Raw genomic sequence first — 26,410 nt, 5'->3', positions numbered from 1 at the left:
AAAAACACCGTTTTCCAACTCAAAATAAGTTTTAAATATTTTGAAAAAACGGTGTTTTTTCAAAATGCTATAACGTTTTCAAAAATTGACCGTTTGGGATCATTTTTTTTTTAAATATGTTTTTAAATGTACTTTTCCAAAAAAATACAAAAAAATATTTAAAGTTTTTTTTCACTCCGGGATTAGTGGGGATGATTGCAGAATTGATTGAAGTTTTTTATGAGAAAAAAGGGCGAAATTCGAAAAATCTCGAAAAACTGAGAAATTACAAAAAAAAAAAATTTAAAAATTGTTTTGAATTTTTTCCGAAAAGTACATTTAAAAATATATTTAAAAAAAAAATGATCCCAAACGGTCAATTTTTGAAAAAGTTATAGCATTTTGAAAACAAAAACGGTGTTTTTTTTTAAAATTCATAACTTTTTTTGAGTTTGATGAAAAAATTTTAAAAACTTCTGAAAAACGTCTTTCGTAAGCTAGAAAAAGAAGAAAAACTTATAACCTATATATATATATAGAAGTTTCCTGTTAAGAAAACATTAAAATGTACATTTCCGTGGATAACTAACTTTTTGAAGAAAACCCCCGACGCATTAAGTTGCTCGAGACTCATCGTCATGTGTAAGAACCGCATGACAACAGAGTGACTGAATATATTAAAACTTTCTCAACCAACTGAAAAATTACCTCCTACGACGACGTTGCTCAGTTTTTAAGGCTTTTTCTGTCATTGATGCTGACCTCTGAAAAACATCCGTCTTTCTCTTGAAAATGCTCACCTTTCATTTCATTTTCAAATACTCACTTCCTCAATCACCTGGCCAATGTGGGTTACCAGGCAATCAACCTTATTGATTATAGGTGCAAAGTTTAAAGGAATGTGCTATATTGGGACTTTATATATCACAGTATGTTAGACTGCAATTTTATCATATCACTGGACCAGTGTCGTGTCTGTGGGGCAGGCATACAGATCCTTCGGTCTTAGTGAGACACAAAAGCTACTGTATTTCCAGCTCTAATTTATACAAATTCCTATAAATTATTTCTAAATAAAGAGAGCTACTTCAACTTGGTCTTTTTGACCGCCATTGCAACACCCACTTGACATAAACTGTGCTTTGATTTTCCCGTTTGAAATAGCGCTGCCATATCTTAAAAAAATTAATTGTCCCAAATATAATTTTTTTTGTGAAAAGCAGAAAACATCTGAAATATGTATTTTTGTTGTTGTTGTATACGCAATAAAGACACCCCCCGTATATAGGTCCGGTATGTCACGGTAACAAACAGCTTTGAGGTACCAGACCGACCATCTCGGGAACATTTAATATGACCACATTAAACCTTCTTGGTTATCTCGCTTCCACCCCTAATTAAATGCGGAGCTTTGGATTGTCAAAATCTCCGCTGCTGAATAAGTGTATGATATATTCTATTTGTTGCAAGATTCCCCTCGCGTAGGTGAGGTTGACAGTTTCGGTAGCTCTGAAGCCATAAAGCTTTGTATTGCATTAATGAACCCATTGAGTCCCCAACTCCTTGAAATATGTATTGTAGAGCGCAGGAAAAATTACCATGTTAGGCATGGGTCCTCTACATGAGTAAATGTTTGGGTACCACGTTAGACTTTAAACAATCTGTTCGAGCAGCTTTGAACCCAACACATCTACTACATGCCGAACTTGACACCACACAGCATGCAGACATCATAATTTCTTTTCCAATCTTTGTCAGGACAGAGAGCTTTTCACTAGTGTAGGTGCTTAGTGCTACCATGTAGCTGAGGTGATTGTTCAACAGAGCACCAAAACATAATTTTGTTGAGATGGCAATGCTTTCTCAGCATTCGACAAATTGCTTCTCTGACAACTAACATCGTTTTTGAAGAAATTACTCGAAATTGCTTGAAATATTCGAGTAGAAGCTCGATAATTCCCAAGTAACGAGCAATGAGCAGGTGTGCGAGTACACATAGCTCGAATACCCGGGCTGCTCGAGTATGTGCGAACAAAATCTAGAGCTCCAGTATATACCAATCATACATTGAATACATTATTTCATGTGGCTTTCATTCATCTCCCTCAAGTTCGTTTCACGGTCTTACATTATGGCTTATATGTAGGCACATATGCAACATTTTACATCAGCTAGAGACAATCAGTCAGTCAGTTACTTTGTTGCTGTAATAGTTTTACCCACATGTTGGTGGCATAAACTTACTTGTGCAACAGCTAAGTTTTTCCTGGCCGTAAGTAATATAATTTTTTTTATGCTTGGGCTTTTAAGACATTGCTCGTACGTTGCAGGTTATTTTTTTGGTTCTAACTATTCTTCTTCTTATGTCTTTTCCTTCATAGCTAACTGCTGTGCAAATTTCCTCTTTCGTTTCATTTTCAAACAGCCAGTTGACTTTTTTTTATAGATCACAAGCATACAGAAAATGTGTATTTTTTTAGGTGAACATTTTAAATTTATATATATATGCTGGCATGCGTATGTCTTTGAGTAAATATTACATATTTATGATAGTTGTCTTGTAGCTCATTCTACTCTGTAGCGTTTTTCTCTATATAAATGATTACAAAGTTTTATTTGCTTTTTGATAGTCGTTTTGTTAGTTGCTGTAATGCGCAACGGTAAAAACACCATAGGCGATATTTGCGGAAATTTGCTACAAATTTTAAGTCAACATCGAAAGTGTACTTACGAGTATATGCACACACACACTCGAAAAACTATGGATATGTAGATATGTCGCGTGAGCATTAAAGGCTTAGCTAAAAGTGCTTGAGTATAATTTTAAAGCCAACACCCTACGGTGCGTATGAGTAACTTTCTGAAGTACGAAACAAATTTCAACGCTCACAAAATGTTTGAAAATATTATTCATTTTGACAAATATTGCTAGTTATATAGTTATAATAGCCAAAGTCGTGTAAGCGCGAAATTTGTATGGTTGCAAGTATTTCGTTTCCTTTGCTGGAATGGAATGTATTATTACAAGACTTCATTTTAGTTGCAAAAAATGCGCCTAAAAATATGCTTTTTAGAGTGGAGTTCACACGACTGGGTAAAATGGCTTCATCTTCATCTATTTTTGCTAATTTCAAAAAAAAAGATACAAATTTTGGATTGACGGACAGCAATCTCCCTGCAAAAATTGTTGGATCATGTGGTCCACAGGAGTACTTACCATTATACTCAAATTTAATGCAGCAATGGACCAATTGCGGCCACCGTGGTGTGATGGTAGCGTGCTCCGCCTATCACACCGTATGCCCTGGGTTCAACTCCCGGGCAAAGCAACATCAAAATTTTAGAAATAAGATTTTTCAATTAGAAGAAAATTTTTCTAAGCGGGGTCGCCCCTCGGCAGTGTTTGGCAAGCACTCCGGGTGTATTTCTGCCATGAAAAGCTCTCAGTGAAAACTCATCTGCTTTGCAGATGCCGTTCGGAGTCGGCACAAATCATGTAGGTCCCGTCCGGCCAATTTGTAGGGAAAATCAGGAGGAGCACGACGCAAACTGGAAGAGAAGCTCGGCCTTAGATCTCTTCGGAGGTTATCGCGCCTTACATTTATTTTTTTTTTATTTAATGGACCAACTCATGTTTCTACACGAACATATTGTAAGCCGATCATTGATCATTTTTAACGATTGCAATCACTACACGATGTTTATTGGACTGTGGGTACTCCATGGATTACTCTGATGTAATGCGGAGCTGGAGTATATGATCCAGTCCTAGGACATCGCAATGTAAATTGGACCATATTTTTTGTATGAATTGTGGTTAATTTTGGAGCACTCGGTTGGTCCATAGCGAGTACTCCATACATGCGTGCATGGAGTACTCGCGATTTTTGCAGGGCTCGTGCTCTCATTTTGTTGAATTTTGAATGTGGAACAATTTCGCTTGCTATGTTACAAAATTTTTGTTTGCATATTTTTAGGGGAAATCGTGCTGGATCTGTTATTGTCACAGGCCGAAAAAATTAAAAAAAGTTTAGACCTAGAAACGAATTGAATCTTTTCTGAAGTTTTAGGTTCTCTGAAGCTGAATATCAGGTCAGTTTTTTAACTTGGTACTGGTTTTTAAGATACACATAGATACGTACATATATGTACATAGGGGTGCAAAAACACGTTGACCGGCTACATTCACTGCGTAATTTTCAATGCAAACTTACATGCACTACTTGAGGGTAATTGCCTGCCTGCAAAAACTGTTTAATTTTTCTCGATAATTTATCTAGACATATTGATATGCATAATGATTTTGGTTACTACGTTCTTGATTGCTTCAAACAGTAAAAATCTTTCTAGCACACTTTTAAGCAGATTTTGCTAAAAAAGCTTTGAAATTGTATACCAGTTGGAGTTGTCGATATAATTCTTTTTTATTTAAATTAATTCTATCATTAGTTATAAAAAATTTTATTTCAAGAAGGCATGGTTTGCTGAGGCTGATTATTTGCATACATCATGTGACTTACGTGCCTAAAAGTAGACTATAAGTATGCAAAAAACATTGTATGGAGAAAACTGGCTATTCCAAAATATTAAACTGTGTTGAAAAGTGAATAACTTGCACTTTTAAATAATAAATTTTGTTTTGCAATTAAATGTTGTTTATGTGACGAAAAAGCGTAGGTAATAAAGCAGAAATTCGAGTCTTTTCATTTTCAGGTATGAATATAGCAAAAACTAGAAGCAAAATAAAAAGTGCGACTCGAAATTCATATCCAGAAAGCTGGAAGCTATTAAAAAATATAGCTCTATTTCTTGGATCTGCGCATACATTTTGTGGAATTTTCAAATACAGCCACAGAGGTAGATTGCAGCTTTGAATGAAATACCTAGACTCATAAGGCACAACCTCATAAGAGTACTCTAGTTTGTATTTACTATAGCCTATTCGATTTTGCAATAGATATATTTCATTTCATTTCATATATCTTTATTGAGTCAAATGTTAACAACTTTACTGACCAGATTACAGGTTAACTTAGTACTAGTTAAACAACTGAGACCTCGGTATATCATTGTCAAGATCAAAGCTTCTGGATATGCGTTTAATTTCTACAAGTCCTCTTAGAAGAGGTGCAAAACTGAAGTTATTCGAACGCAGCCCGTACTGTGAAAGTGAAAAGGTCTGTTAAGGCTAAGTTTCCTCCAAAAGCGATGACGCAATATTCTGACCGCTAAAGAGCGGTCATTCAACTCATCGTTATCGGCGGCACCACTTTGTTGCAAACTGCGAACACTTACAGTAGACGATCCTCAAAATAAGATTTTGTATTCTTGCATATTCTCTATGTTTCTTTATTCTATTTTTAAATGCATTTACTAGACAAAAAAACATGTTCAAAAAAATTTGAGTTCAAAAATGTTGTTTATTTTAAAAATAATCTCAAATTTTATAAAATATTCACCGCTTTGAGTATAGCGGTGGGAAAAAATTTTTACCACCATAACAGCTGTCATAATTATCGCGTTGCCGCTACGGTGAACTTCGCAATCTTCTTGAGCTTCCACATATAAACTTTTACATTGCAAAAAACGTACTCCACTGTTATGTAGCGGTACAGCCTTAGACGAAACCAAGCCTTTAGGGACATTAAAGGCCAACTGCCCTATCTGAGTAACTGTAGAATAGATGAAAACAAATTTTAAAGTATGTAAACATGGGAAACCGCTTTACCGTAACTTCTGTCTAATTGCAAAGTAATGCTTACGGCTTGCAAAACTTTTATGCTTCCTTGTTCTTTACACTTTCGATATCGCAATATTCGAAGAATCGACAAAAATGAGAAAATGCGAGCAGTTTCATAACTTTATGAGTGTTGGTCAATGCATTGTGCCATTATTTCAACTTTTCGAAAATTTCGATATCGAAAAAGTGGGTCCGATTATAATCTTATTTCGCCCATTTTCAGTATCGATATATTTTGAACAAAGATAAGTTTGGTGGAGATATCTCTATGTTTGCTAAAGACAGCCACTCGCTTATTTCCATGCCTTTTCTGCTTAGTTAATAACTTGAAAATGTTACCTTCTTTTCATTTGCCCCAATCATGATCGGTTATTTTCATATTATCGTGTGCTCAGTCGTGCTTTAAATGTCTGTCTGTACCAATTATGCTTGGACCAATACATATAATGACATACAGTGCTGTTGGCGTGGTACTTATCAAAGCTCATCACTGATCATCTGCATGTTCCCCATTGTTTTTTAAATACATGCTTACAATACGGAAAGTGTGCGAAAAACTTGGGACCCACACTAACTCAGAATATTCTTAAAAGCTTTGAGTTTCTTTAATACCTTGCTATTTAGAATGATTTATAAATATTTTTGACTATATTTCTAGCTAATGGCTTGTTTATGTCAGAACCTTACCGCCCCCATGTGCCGAGATATGAATATCCATCCCAAGCACCTGATAAAACTGAGAGCAATTATTTAGCAAGAAATTATAAATATCAATTACTGTAACGTCAGTTAATTGATGACTAGCGCACACAGCAGACGAAATGGTATCGGGCCCGACTGGAGTGTGCCCCTGTAATGGATTTCGTGGTTTTTAAATAGATACCTAATTCATAAATCTTGTGTTTGAAGGATTCTTTTATGCATTTAGCCTTTATATACAGTAGGATGTCTACCCATTTGGCAGACAGACTAGTTTCTAAATATGGTTTTTCATTCATGTTCACGTCTATTAGGCTCGCAAGTATTTCGAGGAACATACCCAATATGAACTTTCCCATCTTTAGTAGAGAGACTGAGCTATCCTGTAACACATAATTTTGTTCTATAAAATCTTAAGGGCTATTTTCATCTATTCTATAACAGTCTAATAGGCACCTGATTTGAATTATGCATAAAGAAGCATTTAGACGTACTCTTCACTATTACGAGGTTATTGTCAACGCCCTTTAATTTAAAGCTACAGAATAATTTCGGCACTTTATAGGAAATTTCTTAGCCTTGTTTGCACAAAACATCAACCGACTAAAATTAACACACCCAGTAGCGTAGCTAGGTCACCAAAGGGCCCTTGTGCAAAAAACAAACTAGGGCCCCAATCTTTGAGTTGTGTCAATATATGCCCAAATATGAATACTTGGTTAAATTAATTGTGTTTTTGTATTAACGTTATACTTTATTGCACATAAAATATGAAAAATTATTTATTTAGTATATTCTAAATTTATAAGTAGTATATTTATAATAGTTTCCGAGCTTTATTTTTTGGAAAGATGTCAATGACTTCGGTTAGATCCAAGTATGAAGCGACTTGGTTTTCGATTGCTATTAGTTGTAAATGCCGGAGTCGAGCTTGCCCCATGTTATTACTTAAATAGTTTTTTTTATTATTTTTAATTTGCTAAATGATCTTTCAGCTTCCGCGGAAGTAACAGGAATTGTATGGAATAGCAACATTGCAGTAAATACTTCTGTTATGTCACATTCTAATACTCCATAGTTTCTCATTATTTCATTACAAAATTTGTGAACAGTCCATGTTTTTGCCTCAGTTAATCCAGGTAAAAGTAGGTGTTAAATATTAAGAAATTGAAGGGTAAATTTAGGGCCTATCATATCAGAATATCTATTTTGGAATTGGTTACACTTTTGTATTAAAGTTGTTTCATCAACATCGAGTAAGAATGTTGGTCTGAGGAAAATTTGACTGACTGCACTCATACCAGCAAAACGTGCATTTAAGTGACTTATTATTGTGTCCACTACATTATTGAAAACAGTAATTTTAAATATGTGTTCCCTGTTTTTAAATCGGTAATCAGAAGATAATTCGTCAAAATGTTTCTTAATTTTACTTTGCCTTTTTACTTTAAAATAAGGATATATACCATATTTTGTTGCAGTTTCAATGGCTTTGCATTTGAATGATTCAAAGTCATTTCTATAAGTTTTCATCTTTAAATTTATTTCTGCTAAACTCTGCTTGCCATGTCCAAATCGATGTCGGATTTTTGTAAAATTTTGGATGCATAATTGATGTTATTTAAAATACAGTGCATGAATTCGCAAAGAAACACGAACTCGAAACTTAACATTTTTGTTTTAATACTTTCTGCTTGATCACGCTCATCTTTTTTGCAACTTTTGCGAATTATTTCTGATAACGCTTTGATTATATCGAAGAAACAAAGTTTTACTGCAGATACCGTATTTGCCCGACTGGACCATCTAGTTGGGTTTGGTTTTTTTAAAGTGATGTCCGATTCGCCAGTAAATTTCGACAGCAGATCCCAGCGTTTGATGGTAAGTCAGAAAAAATTATACAATTATTGCAATGTTGGATATAGTTTTTCAATTCCGTACAATTACTAACGGCATCATTTACCTTAAATTTAAATTGTGAGTGGAGCAATGTATGAAGTACGCGTTAGGCTGAATATCTCTAATCTGTTTTTGTACACCATTGTACACACCGCTCATGATCATAGCCTTGCCCCACAAATTTTTTTAAATCTAATTTTTTTTTCGGTAAAAAATGTAGTCACCTGTCGTACTAAATCTGCTGCGCCATGTTCGCTGACAGCGTAAAATCCTAGAAATGTTTCTTTAACCTCTATTCCAACTGATTCACCATTCTCCGAACGGTTGATTAACGCATGTCTCACAACAATACTCAATTGATCTACACTCGATATATCCTGAGTCGTATCTAATATAATGGCGAAAAACGGGGATGCTCTGATCTGTTCTAGTAGATGATTTTCAAGTGTAGTGCCCAAGGACTCAATCATTTCATTTTGCATAGTTGGACTTAAATATCTGTTAGATCCTAAAGTACGAACAAAAACATCATTTATTATAATACAAATTAGAAAAGGAAAAAACTATACAACTTTATAAAAATAAAATATGGATGAACAAAATATTTATTAAAAATTGACAGGCGGATAAGATCTAACCAACATAGTTGGAGAGCAATAACAGCCCACGGGCCTTATTCCTTTAGCGAAAATGAAGTAAAGCCCACCTTCCTTTTTTTTGTTGGGAAATAACGCCCGTGGATGTTATTGCACTGCACCACCAACATATAATACAAACAGTTAAAATTTAGATATCATCGCTCTCTTGTCAGAAGCATTGATGTGCCATTTTTTCGATTTTGATTACATCAAAATCTCGAATAAAATGCATAACAGGAGCCATTCAAATGTGCAAACAAAAAACGATAATAACATTTTGATTTTGACACATGCATGATTCTGGCTTGCGGGCGACGATATAAGAAATTACCTTTGGGCATATCCAAAACTTGACGCAATATGTGATCATATCGGGCGACGAGTTGTACGACGGACAGAAAGTTTCCGTGGTACCCCTCCTCACTTAAGTTTTCTCGATGTCCTCTTAAAGCCAAAGAACACTGTGCCATTGTAAGTATGACGTCAAATAACCTTTTAAAAACCATTTTCCAAAATGACGATTCTTTACGAATTTCATTTTCAAGTTCTTTGTCCATAGTAGTGTCACTTCTTTTCCAAATTTAATAAACAGCACATGCTTCAGTATGACCACTCGAGACACTGCGTTGTTTTATTCTCCCTGATAAATTCCCCAGTCACGAAAGCCATTACACAAAACAGGGTTACACCAGCAGGGTTGGCAAAATACAGCGTCCAGTATTTTAGAATAACACAACCACAATCGGTGAACTGGTCCATATTTAGAAGTTGAGAAAAAGTAGGATTTTGAAAAGCATCTGTTGTCCTGGTGGGCGTCTTTTGGAAAAGGTCCCTAAGGCTGTAAAAACCAACGATAAAAAATTTGACGTTTCTCCTTATTGCTTAACAAATTTTCGAACACTGATGATTTCACTGGTTTTTCCGCTGTTAACTGTGTCAGGAAGGCATCATCGTTGATGTGCTCAGAGGCATCATGTGTAATGGCGGTATTTTGAACTGCCAGATCTGTTTCAGTAGGATTCTCAGCCTGCACTACAGTAGACACATTCACTTCCTCGGAAATATTTGTGATAAAACTACAAGAAGGCGAACTAAAAAATTTTTCAATTTTTGGTAGCTTTTGTTTAGCATTTTTTCTCTCTTGGCGTTGTTTGCACTTAAAAGCACCACTAGGTTTCTTTTTATCTATAACTTTATTGATTTCTTTTTGCAAACTTATTATTTTACAGAGAACAAGAAACACAATTGATATAAAACTTCACGTAGTTGGGAAACCCCCGGTAAATATTTTATTTCGATAATTAGGGAAAACAGATTCACCACGGCAACGATGGGCGACCACCTGTCAAATTATTTTTACACACTAATTGGGATGCATTTTTAGGGAACGACACGACAAAGCGGCAATCAATCATGAATGCCGCTGTCGCCAGATTAGATCTATTTCTATGTTTTTATAATTATTGATGTTTATTTTGCATGTCACTGTAATACACTACAATGTTCATATGCACTATAAAAATATGGCAAAATGTTTATGTTTTCGTTAAATAATTTCACATCGACAAAGCATCTGCTGAAATTTGTAGTGAGTGATTTTTCAGTAGCTAAATTTGTATAGTTTATTGATGAGGGGCGAGGTGCTAGTATTGGGGCGTACCGAAAAACGACTTCCGGTAATACCGGTAACGTTTGTCAAGCCGTCGGTTACTACAATCACAACGGAATCATGTGATTGTGAGTCTTCTCTATCTATCCCAAAGTTGTAACCTACTTATGTTGAGTGAGTTCCCAGGGTTTTTTAAAGACATTCTACTAATCATCCGTATCCATATCCTAATATATCCATGATGCTCCGAGGTCCATGTCCATTGGTTCCAGACGTGAACAGGCAAATGAAGAGTCTTTATTATTTGCATTGCCGCCTTACAACGTGTGAGATGCATCGCGCCTGTGACACTAAGTTCTTTAGAATTTTTTGCTAATTTTTGTTTAACCTGTTATCGGTTTCTTATTAAACTATTCTTATTCTGCGTTCTTATAACAGCCATATCGCTATATTCGATTGATATTTTCTGATTGATTAACTCTTGAAAAATATCTATTTTGGAAACTCGCATTCTTCATATGCTGAATGGAAAAATTTGGATAAAGTGGTCTGCTCGAAATATGGGCATACAATCAAATAAAAACTTTTTTCAATAAATAATCTGTAACCGAACATCACACACTCAGCTGCCAAATTACAGCTTCAAAAACTTTTAAATTATATTCTTTTAAAATTTTACCAATTTTCTATTCTGCGTCATAAGGTCAACCCACCTACCAAGTTTCATCGCTTTACCCGTCTTTGGTAATGAATTATCGCACTTTTTCGTTTTTTCGAAATTTTCGATATTGAAACAGTGGGCGTGGTTATAGTCCCATTGCATACATTTTAAATAGGGCTCTGAGATGTGTGCACAGGAACTTACATATCAAATTTCATTAAGATACCTCAAAATTTACTCAAGTTATCGTGTTTACGGACAGGCGGACGCACTGAAAGACGAAAATCGAGAAATTCGTTTCTTTTTTCGCCCAGAGCATTTTGATATATAGAAGTCTATATCTATCTCGATTAGTTTATGCCGTTACGGGGTACCGTTATGCGAACAAAATGAAAATATTCTGTGGGCTGTGGTCAGCTGAGTATAACAACGTGTAACGTGATACAACATAGCGTAATATAATATGATATAATATAATACAATATAACATAACATTATATAACATAACATAACATAGCACAATATAATATAACTAAACATAACACATCATAAGGAAAAAACAATATAATATAATAAAACTTAAAACAACATAACATGGAATATTAGGATACGCACAATATAACGCAAAATGGTACACAAAACAAAAATATATCATAACACAACATATCTACTGTTATATAAAACATACCGTTAAATTATTAAATAACAAATAAAACAAAAAAGTCGTGCCCCTGAGTTACAACTTTCAGAGAAGTCTCAAATTCGTCTCAAATTCGTACATATGTCAATTGCTCTGTTCATGCGTGTAAGTGTATGTGCTTAAATTGCTTAAGTCCCGTTGGCCATCTGACACAGCGAACAAAGCTTAAAAATAAAAAACAAAGCTAACGAGGAAAGTTAAAAGAGAAACCGCTCTTACCAGCAAATAGCACTCAATTCCCATGATTGCTTAAATTACTGCTGCCATTTTACTGCAATCGATATTTTCGCTCTATTGCTGTATTTAGCTGCTTACCAAGCCAGACGATACATCAAGTGGCATTAAGTCAAATGAACAAATAAATTAAAAACCATTGCCATTCGCAATTGCAGTTTTGCGCTAAGCCAATGTATATATGTATGTATACACATGTGTGGTCCCAGCAGTAAATTGCACTAGCTCTGAACTCGCTGAGAACTAATACATTTCAAGTTGGTATAAGTTGTGTCAAATCGCAGTGCTTTCAATATGACATAACATAACAAAATATATTTAAAATATCTTAAATAAACTTGACATAACATAACACATTATAACATAAAAAACATAATTAATAAAATAAAATAAAATAAAATATAATGAAATAACATAACATAATATTACATAATTTTTTTATAAAATAACAACATAACATAAAATACATAATATAACATAACATAAAATAACATAACATAATATAACATTACATAACATAACACAACATAACATAACATTACATAACATAACAACAATATCATAACAGAATATAAGCCTGAAGTCTTTTTTTTTAAGTTTCGTGGAAGGAGGAAAGCCTCACTGCGTGACCCTCCAATTAAAGCACTCCCTTCTTCCATGAAGGGCTACCCAATAGAACCTTACATCCCACGGCCCGGGCAATTCCCCATTCCTGGGACCGCGTTCAACATTACCTCGAAGTAATGCTATACATAATATAACTTAAAAGTATAACATAATACAACACAACAGAACATGACAAAAACTAATGCTACGTAATATAACATAACATAAAAAACCATAACATAAGATGACATAACATATGCATATAGTGCGAAGCTGTCACTTTGCGTCACTGTCTCTTTGTGTGGCTGTGTCTCGTTACTTCCTCAGGGTTTATATGAACATAAGTGTGAGTATGTTTGTGTTTTTTTCCACTTTTACTTTGCATGGTTTTAGTTGTTGCTGGGGCTTAGCAGTTATTTTATTATTTCTGTTGCCTGTTTTTTTTTTTTTTTGTTCCACCTGCTTATAACGGTACTTTGTGTTTGCCGCTTCAGTTCATGTGTGCATTTGTAGGATTTGGATTTGTTTGTTGTAATTTCTATTATCTGTATATATGTATACACACATTTGATATATTGCCATTCTGTTGCTTTGCACAATTACAAGCAATTGACTTACGACTACTTGCCTCACTTATTTTGATACTTGAAAACATGCTTGCAAATTTAGCTTTTATGTAATGGATTAAGTTAAGGAAAATAAAATAATATGGCTTCATACTGAATTTGGTAGAAGGCTCAACGACATCTTATTGAACTGATGAAATGAAGAGGTCTTTAATTGCTTTATTCAAGTTTGGATTTAAGGAAGAAAGCTTTGATACAGCAGCGACGAGAAAAACAGCAGTGGCAATTTTTATTAAATTTCGTTAACTAAGTTTTTCATTTTTTTGTTTTTTTTATATCAAAGAAAAAATGTATATGAATTTTGTGACTAAAACTATGCAAACCAATCTGAAAAATGTTTTCGATAAATTTCGAAATATTTTGAATTTTTATACTTAGCTGAGCAGAGCTCACAGAGTATATTAACTTTGTTCGCATAACGTTAATCCGAAACGGCATAAACTAATCGAGATAGATATAGACTTATATATATCGAAATGATCTGGGCGAAAAAAGAAATTGATTTAGCCATGTCCGCCCGCCTGTAAACACGATAGCTTGAGTAAATTTTGAGGTATATTGATGAAATTTGGTATGTGGGTTCCTGAGCACTCGTCTCAGATCGCTATTTAAAATGAACAATATCGGACTATAGCCACGCCCACTTTTTGGATATCGAAAATTTCGAAAAACCCAAAAAGTGCGATAATTCATTACGAAAGACGGATAAAGCGATGAAACTTAATAGGTGAGTTGAACTTATGACGCAGAATAGAAAATTAGTAAAATTTTGAACAATGGGCGTGGCACCGCCCACTTTTAAAATAAGGTAATTTAAAACTTTTTCAAGCTGTAATTTGGCAGTCGTTGAAGATATCATGATGAAATTTGGAAGGTTCGTTACTTCTTTTACTATATGTATGCACTATGTAAGTAAATTATGTCAACATTCAACTCAAGTAATGATATGGTGCACCAAAATGCAAAAATAAAAGAAAATTTCAAAATGGGCGTCGCCCCGCCCTTTTTCATTTAATTTGTCTAGGATACTTTTAATGCCATAAGTCGAACAAAAATTTACCAATCTTTGTGAAATTTGGAGGGGCTTAGATTCTAGGACGATAACTTATTTCTGTGAAAAAGGGCGAAATCTGTTGAAGACACGGCCAGTTTTTATACACAGTCGACCGTCTGTCCTTCCGCTCGGCCGCTAACACGATAACTTGAGCAAAAATCGATATATCTTTACTAAAGTCAGTTCACGTACTTATCTGAACTCACTTTGTATTGGTGTAAAAATTGGCCGAAATCCGACTATGACCACGCCCACTTTTTTGATATCGAAAATTACGAAAAACGAAAAAATGCCATAATTCTATACCAAATACGAAAAAAGGGATGAATCATTGTAATTGGGTTGGTTTATTGATGCAAAATATAACTTTAGAAAAAAACTTTGTAAAATGGGTGTGACACCTACCATATTACGTAGAATGAAATGAAAAAGTTCTGCAGGGCGAAATAAAAAACCTTTGAACTCTTGGCAGGAATACTGCTCTGGTATTATATATAAATAAATTAGCGGTATCCAACAGATGATGTGCTGGGTCACCCTGGTCCACATTTTGGTCAATATATCGAAAACGCCTTCACATATACAACTAAGGGCTACTCCCTTTTAAAAGCCTCATTAATACCTTTAATTTGATACCCATATCGTACAAACACATTCTAGAGTCACCCCTGGTCAACGTTTATGGCGATATCTCGAAAAGGCGTCCACCTATAGAACTAAGGCCCACGCCCTTTTAAAATACTCATTAACACCTTTCATTTGATACCCATATCGTACAAACACATTCTAGGTCCATCTTTATGGCCTGGTCCACCTTTATGGGGATATCTCGAAAAGGCGTCCACCTATAGAACTAAACCCCACGCCCTTTTGAAATACTCATTAACACCTTTCGTTTGATACGCATATTGTACAAAGGCACCCCTGGTCCACCTTTATGGCGATATCTCGAAACGGCTTCCACCTGTGGAACTAAGGATCACTCCCTTTTAAAATACTCATTAACACCTTTCATTTGATCCCCATATCGTACAAACAAATTCTAGAGTCAACCCTGATCCACCTTTATGGCGATATCCCTAAATGGCGTCCACCTATAGAACTATGGCCCAATCCCTCATAAAATACTCCTTAATATCTTTCATTTGATACACATGTCATACAAACACATTCCAGGGTTACCCTCGGTTCATTTTCCTACATGGTTATTTTCCCTTGTGCTGTCACCATAGCTCTCAACTGAGTATGTAATGTTCGGTTACACCCGAACTTTACCTTCCTTACTTGTTTTATTTGTGAATAGTGTTTCAGATTTTCCCCCTATAAAAAAAATGTATGTTCCCAGTTTGTATGGAGGAAAATCTAAAACGCTCTCCAGAAAAAATTATTGAAAACCAATTTGAATTTTGAGAGACTTATAACTTGTTCTTGGTTAGTTTTATGTTGATTGGGCTACAAAACTGCATATAATGATAATAGGGCTGTGCATGAATGTCTTTTCTGAACAATAGGTTGTGCCACGTTTTCTCAATCTCAAATAGTTTGACGAACGTTGTCAAATAAAACCAGATTGTCAACCTGGTCAATTCGGTATAAGCAACTAGTCTTAGGTCTATCTCTTTTAAGGACTTACAATTTCCAAACTAGCGAAAACTAAATGCAGTTATAGAAATTTCCAAAGAAAAATTTCGAAAAATTTTCACGTTTTGTATAGTTTCATCTACGATCTTCATTCAAGTTTTTTCGTAAACTATCGAAGGTCCAACTGTCTCACTCCATTAGGGGTGGTTTCGTTGTTTCGGCGTTAAAGTCGCCAAGCATTACGTCTATATCTTGGGTGAAGGCGGTGCTGGTTTATATGTTCTAGAGGCAGATAGACGACATATTAGAAAATTTCCTTATATGAAGATAGCTGCAGAATGTACGTCCACATGCGAGAACCGTTCATTACCAAAAAAGTGCTTATTTTCCAGGCCATCTCCAATAAATACCAAAAATTTTAACTAACTTTTTCCATTCTTCGCCCAACCCGTTTTTTGGATGGCAGATAGCTCCTTTTTATACCCCAAGATACTGTGTTTTATGTGTAAAAAGTATGTCTTAAAGCCCTTTCTTGCATATAATATGGCCATATTAAGTGCTTTCGTGAAATAGTTTACTAAAAGTTGAGCATTGGCGCAAGTCAAAAAAATATAATACTCAACAGTAATTTAATAATCAGCACCTCTTTAAAGTCCAACATGAAGCATATAATTTGTGAAAGAGATGTTGAGATACCCTCATTATGGTGATAACTCGCATTGAGATGAACGCGGTAGTAGAATGTTTTGCATTTTCATCAAACTGTCAAGAGATCAGTAAAGTAAACGTTGGCCAACCAACACAAGTTCGCCTAACCACCATGTTTTTAGGCTGCAAGAGGTTACTGCAATACTCAGCTAACTTCGCAAATATAGAGCTTATATGGGTTCCTAGTCACAGGAGCATTAAATGCAACGAAAAGTCGGTGGACTTGCAAAGGCAGGGGCTTTTGCTGATGCTACGGAGGCGAGCGATATGTATAATCCACTCACATTTATACAAAGTAACATATTTGGCAGTTTTCCAGAAATAACCGTCACCAGTTGGTAATCTTCGAACACCTGCTAAATAACCAAGCAAACTTGGCCAACTTACAAAAGTGGAAGAACACAGGACCTGCTAAATAAATAAAGGAAAGACACTTGCTGAAATGATGAGGGAGCTTTTTTTTTAGCAGATTAGCACTACCTGTCCGAGTTTCCGGCTCTAGCGCACACTAGTTTGAAAACTGTGGACAGTTAAATGCTCTCTGTTCCGCAAAAGATATCGGCAAGTTCATTAACCAAATCAAAATGGTTTGAAGGAAGGAATGAGTGAAATAAAAAAAGAGCATGGCGCAATAACCTTCGCACCATTTGCGTCCTGCTCCTTTTTTTCCTACAATTGGACGTGCAGACACCTACATATTTTGACGCCGACTCTTAACGTCATCTGCAAGGCAGATAGGTTTAAACTGAGAAGCTTTTCATGACACAGAGAATTTGTTATTACTACCGAGGGGCGACCTCGCGTAGAAACTTTTTTTTAAGAAGAAACTTGTTTCAAAATTTTTAATGTTCATTTGGCAGTGGCTTTAGCGCAGGATCTTCGATGCGGTAGATGTAGCACGCTACCAGCACGCACTGACGGTCGACCAAGTAACGACTAGCTCCAATTAAAACAAAAGCAGTCAGTTTCAAGAGAAAGCGCATCAAAATGGCGTCCAATGCGCTGCCTTGGCTCTGGTCTTTAATTTCTGGCAATCACATCAAGCGATCAATCAAAGATATTATTCTAATAAAATACAATCGCGCTTTTTTTAATCCAACAGGCTTTTCCAAAGTCCATGTTTATACCAAAACCCAATTGACCCTTTCTAATGTACATCTGAAAATCGACTACTGAGTGTAATATCAACCTATCTCGGCTGCTGTTGCAAAAACGCTCTATCTCACAAACTTTTGAGTAGCTCACTATTTCAGAATTTTTTAAAAACCACCATATCTCAGAAATCGTCTGAAGATTGCCATATTTCGGACTTTGTTTGAAAACCGCTCTACCTGAAAATTTGGTTCATGAACGCCCTATATCAAAACTTTTTTCATAAACACCCCATCGAATGTCAAAATGAAATGAATTTGAGTTCATAAAGGGCGTTTCTGATACTGACTCTGAGATGGGGCGTTCTTAAACAAAGTTCCTAGGTAAGGCGCTTTAAAAAAATGTCTGAAAAAGGGCGCTACCCAAACATTGTTTTTGAGTTGGGTCGTTTTTGTGATGGCAGCCAAGATAGCGTTCCAACTCAGCAGTCGAAATGGTGAAGACAATAATTCGAAACTATTCTATAGCATAAAATTCTGGTATATTTAATATCATAAGCACATTCACGTCCTTTATGCCCCGCTTTTTCAACATGTATTTAAAGACCTCCAATTAACTCCATGCTCCATTTGTGCACCTCATAAAGAATTCAAATAGCAAAGCTATGCAAATTGATCACTTATCATAGCTTAAGCTCTTTTGTAGAAAAGGAAACTAATAACAATAAAACAAAACATAACGGAAACTATGCAGAATATTTTGTAGTATGAGAGCACAATTTCGAAGTTTATTAAAGTGTTATTCTTAGATCTCTTCGGAGGTTATCGCGCCTTACATATTTATTCTTATTAAGTGCTAAGAACTCCGTCAAAGGCGTTAAAAAGGCGGCTAATCCATATTACCTTTTGCAAAAAGACTTCGATCATAAAAAAGTTTTGGTAAATTTATTTTCTTTTTTCTACACAAACACACACATGCTTACATACCATTACACACCTACATATTTATTCAGTTATTCACTACTATTATTTTGACTAGACCATAGCGTGTTTTGCGCTAAGTGACTGACCCTTTGTACATATCTACATATATACATTGTACATACATATGTCCGACTTTTTCGATTATTTCCACTCAAATGATTTGCACGCCAAACTAAACAATTGCTAATGCTGCCATTATAATTTATGAGAATTTTGTGTGTTTCAAATACGGAAGTGAACAAATAAAGAGTTAAGAAGTGTTACAGCATATTGGGCTGATTAAAGGGGTGCAAATGTACAATGCAAAGGCAAGGCAGCTGAGTATATGGCGAGAAGATGCTTCCATCTCGCTGTCCTCCAGATAGGACAGCTGGCGCTGTATATAACATTAAGGCGGATCGCGTAAGCTACCACTGGGCAGTGCCTTCCTACACTGCAAGAACGATGGATAGATGTAGTGCTTCAACAAAGGGTCAGAAAATTTTCGAGGGGCGTCTAGAGATGGTATCAGCCCAAATTAGGTCAAGCAATCTCTCACAGTAAGAGACAACCACCTGAATATCTAAATAGATGCTGAATTATCTGGCAGTTACATCGGCGTATAGGTGGATCAGCCTCAGACCATTCGCCTAATCCCACTAGACACATATTCCGGGATATCTCTGTAATTTTTAAAGATAAACAGCTAAAAGTTTAGAGGGAGGACCAATCTTATAGGTAGACCTGAAAGCTGAGCAGAGCTCACAGAGTGTATTAACTTTGTTCGCGTAACGGTTATCCGTAACGGCATAAACTAATCGAAATAGATATAGACTTATATATATCAAAATGATCTGGGCGAAAAAAGAAATTCATTTAGCCATGTCCGTCCGTCCGTCCGTAAACACGATAACTTGAGTAAATTTTGAGGTATCTTGATAAAATTTGGTACGTACGTTCCCGGGCGCTCATCTCAGATCGCTATTTAAAATGAACGAAATCGGACTACAACCACGGCCACTTTTTCGATATCGAAAATTTCGAAAGACCGAAAAAGTGCGATAATTCATTACCAAAGACGCCTAAAGCTATGAAACTTGGAAGGTGGGTTGACTTTATGACGCAAAATAGAAAATTAGTAAAATTTTGTACAATGGGCGTGGCACCGCCCACTTTTAAAAGAAGTTAATTTAAAAGTTTTGCAAGCTGTAATTTCGCAGTCGTTGATGATATCATGATGAAATTTGGTAGGCACGTTACTCCTATTACTATATATGTGCTAAGTAAAAATTAGCAAAATCGGATGACGAACACGCCCACTTTAAAAAAAAATTTTTTTTAAGTAAAATTTTAACAAAAAATTTAATATCTTTACAGTATATAAGTAAATTATGTCAACATTCAACTCAAGTTATGATATGGTGCAACAAAATACAAAATAAAAGAAAATTTCAAAATGGGTGTGGCTCCGCACTTTTCCTTTTAATTCGTCTAGAATAATTTTAATGCCATAAATCGAACAAAAATTTACCAATCCCTGTGATTTTTGGTAGGGGCATAGAGTCTATGACAATAACTGTTTTGACGGAAAATGGGCGAAATCGGTAGAAGGCACGCCCAGTTTGTATACACAGTCGACGGTCTGTCCTTCCGCTCACTATAACTTGAGCAAAAATCGATATATCTTTACTAAACTTATTTCACGTACTTATCTAAACTCACTTTATCTGGGTATACAAAATGGCCGAAATCCGACTATGACCTCGCCCACTTTTTCGATATCGAAAATTACGAAAAATGAAATAATGCCATAATTCTATCGCAAATATGAAAAAAGAGATGAAACATGGTAATTGGATTGGTTTATTGACGCAAAATATAACTTTAGAAACAACTTTGTAAAATGAGTGTGACACTTACCATATTACGTAGAAGAAAATGAAAAAGTTCTGCAGGGCGAAATCAAAAGCCCTTGGCATCTTGTCAGGAATAGTGTTCGTGGTATTACATATATAAATAAATTAGCGGTACCCGACAGATGATGTTCTGGGTCACCCTGGTCCACATTTTGGTCGATATATCGAAAACGCCTTCACATATACAACTGAGGGCCACTCCCTTTTAAAACCCTCATTAATATCTTTAATTTGATACCCATATCGTACAAACACATTCTAGAGTCATCCCTGGTCAACCATTATGACGAAATCTGGAAAAGGCGTCCACTTATAGAACTAAGGCCCATTACGTTTTAAATAACCATTAACACCTTTCGTTTGATACTCATATCGTACAACACACATTCTAGAGTCACCCCTGGTCCACCTTAATGGCGATATCCCGAAACGGCGTCCACCTGTGGAACTAAGGATCACTCCCTTTTAAAATACTCATTAACACCTTTCATTTGATACACATGTCATACAAACACATTCCAGGGTTACCCTAGGTTCATTTTGCTAAATGGTCATTTTCCCTTATTTTGTCTCCAAAGCTCTCAGCTGAGTATGTAATGTTCGGTTACACCCGAACTTAGCCTTCCTTACTTGTTTAAGTAAAAATTAAAAAAAAATTATTTTAGATGACCTAATAAATATTTATTGGTCAAAATTATTTTTAACGTTTATTTTCATAATTAATTTAATAATCTGGGAAGAATTAAAACAACGTGGCATCAGGACGGACAAGGCGACAGTTGTTTCGATTATAACTTGTAAATCTCTTCTTTTCATGCTTATTAAAATTTCTGTGATTTTTTTTTAACTCGAATAAAAAAATCTTATTTAGGGTGTCTGGTCTAAATTTATAATCTTTCATGAATTTTAGAAAACTCTTAAATATTCTGCCCTTTTGTAATCGTTCGAATCGTTGAAGTGTCGAATAAATAACTCAAATATTCAGTATAGCAAAATGTTCTTTATTTACAACTTTGCTATGGTAGTCATATTTCACACTTAATTTACTCGCATACTTCACTTATGAGTTGATAACATCAAACTGATTCCTCGTCACTGTGACTGCGACGATTTATTACTCTCCGTTTGCCTCGTTTTGCCTTTTTCTCACAGGGTCTAGACTTTTCGCTGACAGCCGTCTCGAATAGTTGCTTAAATATTTCTGTTAACATGTGTGTGAAATATTCTCTTAGCTCTTAGCTGCTCTTCGATTCTGTGTGCATAGTGAAATTTCGAGATTTGGTCGTTTCGCGATTATGAATTTTTGGGATTTGGGCGTGTCGGGACTGTGTGTTTCGGGATTTTGCTTTTCGGGATTTCGTAAATCAGTATTATTTTAAACACTCCATATTTTAGAAAATAAAGTTGAAAGTTATTTAATTACGATTTGCTTTGCCTAACTTAACTTCAAATTAATGCATTTAACATTGTATTCTCAGCAAATGACCCTTAATAAATATATGAGAAATTTGGATCAATATATTTTATTCTGTCAAATCAAGTTAATAACTATCTATAACCAAATTTGAATACAAGTGAATAACGAAATAATTTTAAGTGACGTACGAACACTATTATATAATTACGTTGAGTGTAACTTCGAAACGACTTCTCAATACTCAGTAAATATGTAATATCCTAATAATCGTACGTTTGTTTGTTAAATTAAATACTCAAGCCACACTGAGAAGCTTAGAGTGAAATTTAGTATATACGCACGTATATACATATATGTATATATGTATATATATAAACAATAAAACGTAAGCTGATTACACTACAAGCCTTCTAAGTTAAGTATGCAAGTGCATTCACTATGAACTCTTAAGTTAGTGAAACGTACAACAATAAATATTTCCTTACTAAGGATGCAATCAAGTTGTTGTTGTTGGTAACTCAAGTGTCAATAATAAGCAAATGAATTGTGATTGTTATAGCACGACTGCAAAAGAAGATGAAATAAAAGTGAATAAGTAACGCAAAAAGGGCAGTCATAGAAGAGCGATGGATATTAAATACTTCAAATCAGCGCTGCAAAATAAAAAAAACTACACAAACAATATCCTACTTAGTCTTGAAAAATTATTTTTGAAAGGCAAAATTCAATTGCCCTTAAATTTTTTATTTTTCTATGAATCTTATTTAGATATTTATTCCGGAAAAATATTAACGCTCAATTTTAGAACGGCAAGTTCTTTTTAACTCAGTGCTAAACTGACACGAGGGGTTAAACTCGTACATTTTTGAAAAAATGTTTAAATAAACTCTGCATTAAAAAAATAACTTAGCGTTCTGCAAGTGGGCCTGAAAAAATTTGTTCAAAACACCATGCGTGGTTAATCAGGCGCAACTAAAATCGGGAACACGAAAATATCCGTCAGAATTTTTAGCGAATTTCCTCAACTTAATTTCAATTTTTTGTTTTTGATAAAATTATAAAAAATTCTATGAATTTCGGAGCTTTACAAACCAATATCAAAAACGTTTTCGAATAAGTTCAAAAATTCGAGAAAATTCTACGAGCACCTCAAACTTAACGTGAAGCACATATTTTAGTTTTTTTTTATGGAAAAATATGTTAAACACTCTTTTTTGAATTTTTAAAGTCCTATAACTTGCACTTTATTCGACCTAAATTGTTGTAATGCACTTATCTTGCACAGGCTTGCCACTTTATGTCAGTGGGGACCTCAGTCGCCCACCACTTTTGGTGTGTTCGGAGATTGGATGTAAAAGAACATGAACTACAATTTGTCAACCGCTCGCTCAACCATAATACACTAATACCGTTCACCGTAATACAAAGGCCGACAAACCTTCATCGATAGCACCGGCTGCCGCTTGCTGTCCCTCGATCCTTCGCCTGTCGCCCCTTCCATTAAGCAGCGGTTGGTTGAAGTTCTTCTGCAATATTACAAATATTTACAATCCACCCCAACGGCGCCTGTGTGTGTGCGTCTGAACCAAACAACACCAACAAACCAACGTGTTTTCAGTTACTCAACACGTTTGTGGCCAGTGCTAATTTAAGACTTGGGTTTTACTTATGGTAACGTTTAGTGTTACAATAGTGTTTATTCTTAAGGTTACGGATTTACTTAAAGTACTTAATGCGTCAGCGCTCACGGTTATGGACTCGGATCGGCACTGTTGATCGTACGGTATAAGGTTTTGGCACCGCTAACGGCTATGTTGAAAGGCGGTGACACAATGACATTTTTCATATAGATGCGTTTAACACAAGCTTATGCATTCCAATAACACCACCACAATCAACCAAGATGTTGCGTTTGTAAATATGAAGGAACTTCAGACGTGGCTATTGAAGTTTATTACGCCTTGCCCATTCACATACAAAATTTCGCGAAGCACTGTTACAAACATTCTCCCTATACAACAAAAATATTTGCTAACATATTTTGTGTCATAATCGATTGTTATATTGCAGTTTTTAATTTCGAAAAATGTTAGAAAATTTACCAGCCAGTGGGAAAAATAATTTCACTTGCAAAGTGTGCCAACACCCTTAGCCAAAGCAACTGTCAAATTCTTCTTCTTATGCTTTGCTTGGAAAAAAATTTGGAGATGGCTACTTTTCAATATCAGATGGCGCCAGTGTCACTCATTCTACCGTTGTCCATAAAAATACGTGCAATCTACTCATAATGTAGAAGCTTGTGTTAAACTCATCTATATGAAAAACTGCTTATGTGTCGGAGCTGTAAGAATACTGCTTTATGATTACCGACACGAGCATGGATATTATGAGTTACTGTGGCGATTACAGTTATGGTTAGGGTCTAATAGTAATGGATTAAGGTTATGTTTATGGCTATGTTTATATTTATGGAAATGGTTATAGCTGCGGTTATGGTTATGATGATGGTTTAAGCTATGGTTATGGTTATGTTTATAGTTATGATTATGGCCATAGTTTTGGTTAAAAATATGGTTATGGTAATTTTTATGGTTATGGTTATGGCTATAGTTATGGTAATGTTTATGGTTATGGTTATTATTATGGTTACAGCTATGTTTATGTTTATGGTTATGGGTACGGCTATGGTTATGGTTTAGGTTATAGTTATGGTTATAGCTACGAATATGATTATGCTAATGGTTTTGGTTATATTTTCGGCTATAGCTATGGTTTTGGTGGGAGCGTAACGTTTGCCTGTTTTAGAAAATTCTACCTCGCAAAATCCTGCAAAATGTTAAAAAATCCTGCATAGGTAAAATCCTGGTTTTCTAAAATTTTGCTTTTCCAAAATCCTGGTTTTCCAAAATTCTGCTTTTGCTAAATCCGGCTTGACAAATTTTGCTTTTAGTGTACTTACCCTTTAGATAAACTTTCTGAACAACGAAATGAACCGACATACGCAGCGAAAGTATTCAAACTCATACACAGCGATTTTAGAAATCAAATAAAGAACTTTATTCGTAATATGTTTTTTATATATATATGTAAATATTTTAGTCTAGTAAATTGAAATATTGTTTGCAACTCTCTTCAAATAACTTGGTTGATTTAATTCATTCCTTTTTTAATAACTCTTCGTAGTTGCCTGTATTTTTTATATAATTATGTTTCTTTTCTTTCTTATTATTTCTCCATTTTCCCTTCTTTGTATTTGAGTTTTCGCATAAATAAGCTCCTTTTGTAAATTTTATACGAGTTTATAAAATATTGAGGTACTTTCACCTACAATGACCTACAATCACCTATTTCTAGTTCCAGCAATTCGTCAATGAACATGTATACATACAGACATATGTATGTTCATATGGGTGGAATAATAAAATAAAAAATAGTGTGTACACAGTGTTGTATTTAAATGTAATATAAAATATGTTAAAGTAGACATATCATTACTTTGAAAAGTGCGCACTTTTCAAAGTAATGACATGTCCACTTTAACATTATTTATACTATATTTAAATACAGAATTTTCTAAGTCGGGATTCTGAGAAGCAGAATTTTAAAAAATCAGGATTTTAGAAAGCAGGATTTTACAAAAACAGGATTTCGTTACCAACCCGGTTTTGGTTATGGTGGTTGTTATTGTAAAAGTTTTCATTATGGTACATTAACAGTTATGGTCACGATTGCTATTATGGTTATGCTTTCCATCACTAGTAAATAGAAAAATTATTCTGAAAATAACAGGGCTTTGTTTGATCTCCGTAATCTTGACAGCTAAAATCTTCAAATGTCATTTAATAAATTTTTTCCAATACATCCCAATCAAGTACTTTTTTGTTCGTTTAAATTACACGAAGACTTACAAATTGGCTAAAAATGCAATATCTTCATGCCCTGTTTAGTGCATTTACTGCGGCTGCTTTAGATATATATTCTCTGATATAAATTTTATGCTGTGCCCTCGAGCCAAGTGGCTAATGTAGTTTCAATGTTATTGACTGCAGTGTTCTTGAAGTGGCTGATGATATTAAGTAAAAGAAAGGAGAATTTTACTTACAAAAAAAAAAAACAAAAAAGCAAAATATTCTATAAAAAATTGCTTATAAAAAATTGCTGAAACCAGCTTAAAAAACGCTCGAACCAAATCACTGATGGTTGCGCGCAAGGAATAAAGAAAAGGTTGCCTACAAGCAAGGAAGTGAAGCCAAAAGCGCAGGCGGGTGGCGGTCAAAATACAACCAAAG

The 26,410-nt window shown here is 34.9% G+C and overlaps 1 protein-coding gene across 11 annotated transcripts in view; it reads left to right on the top strand.

Moving 5' to 3' along the window:
* The window catches only part of side-VI (sidestep VI), a 592,575-nt gene that overhangs the window by 15,826 nt on the left and 550,339 nt on the right, over window positions 1-26,410 (top strand). The gene's annotated exons all lie outside the window — the stretch shown is intronic.

Source organism: Eurosta solidaginis, chromosome 1 (genome assembly GCF_040869045.1).
Source record: "Eurosta solidaginis isolate ZX-2024a chromosome 1, ASM4086904v1, whole genome shotgun sequence".
NCBI lineage: Eukaryota > Metazoa > Arthropoda > Insecta > Diptera > Tephritidae > Eurosta > Eurosta solidaginis.
This window is presented reverse-complemented; position numbering and strand designations above follow the sequence as displayed.